This window comes from Marmota flaviventris, chromosome 14 (assembly GCF_047511675.1).
Source record: "Marmota flaviventris isolate mMarFla1 chromosome 14, mMarFla1.hap1, whole genome shotgun sequence".
NCBI classification, from domain to species: domain Eukaryota; kingdom Metazoa; phylum Chordata; class Mammalia; order Rodentia; family Sciuridae; genus Marmota; species Marmota flaviventris.
In genome coordinates, this window is record NC_092511.1 from 66,347,065 (window position 1) to 66,350,929 (window position 3,865).

At 33.8% G+C, this 3,865-nt stretch overlaps 1 pseudogene; it reads left to right on the forward strand.

Moving 5' to 3' along the window:
* The first annotated feature begins 898 nt into the window (after positions 1–898).
* On the forward strand, positions 899–994 carry LOC114099527 (U6 spliceosomal RNA; annotated as a pseudogene).
* Positions 995–3,865: the final 2,871 nt, after the last annotated feature.

Here is a 3,865-nt window from a genome sequence, read left to right on the forward strand (position 1 = left end):
CTGCTATGTGACTCTGCATCTATTTTCTTTGTCCCTTCAAAATAGTATATAAGAACTGCTTCCAACGTGTAGGTAATATGAAAATTTAACAAAGCAAAAGCTCTTCACCTTTTCAGGAATGTGAAGGAAGCCCTAAATACACATTTTCAAAAAGGCAGTCCACGAAAAAGCACACAAAACTCTTAAAAGTTATTCCAGCAATCCAACTGTGGTTATGTTGACCAACCTCCATTCTTCCTCTTTCTGCCCTTAAATACTCCATATTTTAGTCAGCTTTTCTCACTGCTGTGACTGAAAGGACCTGACCAGAACAACTGTAGAGGAGGAAAGGATTATTTGAGGACTCACAGTTTCAGAGGTCTTAATCCATAGAAGGTAGGCTCCAATCCTTGGGGCTGGAGGTGAGCGGGACACCATGGTGGAAGAGTGTGGCTGAAGGAACCAGCTCACAGATTCATCAGGAAGCAGAGAAAGACCCTAGTCTCCAGATACAAAATATATATCCCATAGCCACGGCCCCACTGAACCACTTCCTCTAGACCTGGCACCTGCCTCCAGTTACTGCTCCGTTAATCCCATTAATTCACTGACTAAATTAAGGCTATAACCCAATCATTTCTCTTCCAAACCTTGCATTGTCTCACATATAAGCTTTAGGGAGACATCTCACATCCAAACCATAACACCTCAGTTTATTGTAAAAGCATTCTACATTCAATTTCTATGAGATCACCTTTTTCAAAGGAGTGGGATCATGTAGTATTTATCTGTCTATATTTAACCATTCCTCAATTTATATATACAGATCATGTCATGTGTAATAAAAACATATAATGCTATCTGCCAATTAAAGCACACAAACACACACACTGTATCATCCTTAAAGAAAGGAAAACAGGCAGCACACATATTAAAATTGGAAGGACCACAAAGAAGATTACCATGGCCCCTGCTCAAGGATGACATGCAAATCCGTGCAGTGTTTCATATTTGGAAAAAAAAAGAAAGAAAGAAAAGAAAACAGTAACATCATATCCCTGAAAGGATTTAGCCAAGGATCCCAAGGATGTAGCCAAGCCAGGGGAACTTTGAGAGCCTGCTCTGTGCAAGAATGCCTGTATAGCTTTTATCCAGGCCACTGACTTCTCTCATGTATGCTGGGAACTAGGGCATGTTGGTGTTATCTGTAGAAAGCTGCTTTCTTCCATGCACTTCAGGGTAGAGGCTCCTTGGAATGCTGGTCATACAAGGACCAAAAGAAAAAAAAATGTAAATTAATGATATCATTGCTTCATTATAAAACTTTTATAAAAACGCCTTTCCCTGAAGCACAGCTGATTCAAATCAGAGCACCAGGGAGAGAGATGTGCTCATTCAGGCAACTGCCCCTGGACAAAGGGTTGTGAGGGATAAAAGGCATAATTTTCTGGTGAAAAACCCAGAGGCACCTTGCGAAACAAGTGCACCTAACCAGCCTATTACCAGTGAACCTTCTGGAGAAGCACCTGTCCAGCCCATTGCTACTAGATCTTCATTAGCTATTTTCAACAAACCCTATGTCTTTCATGCTGGCTCTGGGTATTTTCTTGGCAACTTATCCTGCTGCCCTAGCACAACTGGAGTATAAGCCAGACACACAGACATACATGCATACACACATATATGCATACACACACACACACACACACACACAGAGAGAGAGAGAGAGAGATCTAACTGCTATACCATGTAGTTAAGGTGCCCCACATATATTAATTATAAACTTGCAAGCAAGTGAGAAAAACGCTTTCTGATGACTCTAAAGACTGAGAACCAGAGTTTAGAGAGTCATAAAAATATAGAAGATGCAACAAACAAACAGGAAAAGTTCTCTTTTTTAATGTCACCGTGCCCTGAAGACTCTAGCGGTCCATTGCAAGAATACAAAGTCACTAAGACTTTGATTTAAAAATAACATGCCCTTTTTTCCACTGCAAAACAATGAAAAGAAGTCTGGAGCAACTAGGTTTAAAGGAAAACAATAGAAAAAAAAAACAAACATGAAACAAAATCAATAATAGTAAATAAACTTTATCCTAATATTTGACCACACTGAGATCCCCATATATGAGGTAGGTTGCTAACAGTAATTCCTGTTTATGTTCCAAAATTATTTGATAGGCAAAAGGTATGAAAATGTGACCTCATACTCAGGAAAATAATAATTCACAAGTGCATATCTGAAGATGATCTGGGTGTTATGATTATCACAAAATACTTTAAAATACTTTATAGAATTTAATATGACTATGATCAATGAGATCAAGATGAATTGAAGCACTATCTCAGAAATCAAATATATGAAAATTTTTAAAAATTAAGTTTTAAAATTGAAACAATATTTGAGATAAAAATGTTCACTAGATAGGTTTTATAGCACTATGTTGAGGAAAATCTTGATAAACTTGAACACAGATTAACAGAAATTATTCAACTTGAGGAAAACAGATTGAAATAAAAATTGGAAAATATGAACAGAGGTTTAAGGATCCTTAAGATAACATCAAAACTTTGATAGAATATATAATTCTCTCTCTCTCTCTCTCTCTCTCTCTCTCTCTCTCTCTCTCTCACACACACACACACACACACACACACACACACACACACACACACCAACTCTAGAATTGACATATATGTAATTATTGTGATATGTCTTTTTGGTTAGTATGATAAGTTCATTAATTTTATTATTTCTTCAAAGAATCAGATTGAATTAATATCATTTATTATTTTCTGTACTCAATTTTCTTTCTGAATTTATATTTCTCATATCCTTTATTATTCCTGCCTTAGATTTAATTTCCTTCTCTTTATCAAGTTTCTTAATGTGAACATAAACTGAAACCTATATTCACTACATATATGTTTTTAATGCTATATTTTTCTAATAATGACACTTTCACAAAGTACCTTCATTTTTATTCAACTTGAAATATTTAAAATTTTTCCTTGTGTTCTCTTATTTGATACATGGGATATTTGGAAATGTATCATGAATTTCCAATATTTGGGCACTTAACAAGCATTTTTATGTTATTGATTTTTTTAGTGTGACATATTTTAATATGAGAAAACACCTTGTGAATATTCCACATCAACTTAAATATGCTGAGCAATTTCTGAATAGAGAATTTTATATATATTAAAATATTGATTGGTGGCGTAGTTCAGGGCTTCTGATGTCTTACTGATTCTTTATGCTCTTGTTCTATTAACTATTGAAATATGATTATTGATGTGTGCAAATATAATTATGGAATTGCCTATTTTTCAATTTGTATAATATACTTTGAAAACTTGTTGCTTTTGTTTTAATTATTTTAAAATATATATGTGTATATATAGATAGATAGATAGATAGATACGAGAAATTGGTTTCTTTATTAGTATGTAATCATCCATTTTAGTCACAGTAATATCTTCCATTACAAAGCCTATTTTTCTCATATGAACATAAATATCTAGCTTTTTTATTAGTGCTGAAATTGCATATTTTCCATCCTTTAAACTAATCTGCAACTTTGTATTTAAATGAATTTCTTGTAGATAGCATACAGATGAATCTTTCCTTTTATCTAACATGAAAATGTGTCATTTTATTGATGTATTTAGACTATGTATTTTACTGCAGTTCTTGATGTAGTTTATAAAAATCTACCAAATTTCTAGAGATTTTTCAATTAGTTCCATCTATTTTTTTTTCTGCTTTCTTTTGAGTTATTGGGGGTATTTTTATACCTTTTGTTTACTGTACTATTGACAACTTTTTTCACTTTTGAAATTATTCTATGTCTTATCATATGCTTTATAGTACACTTACTTA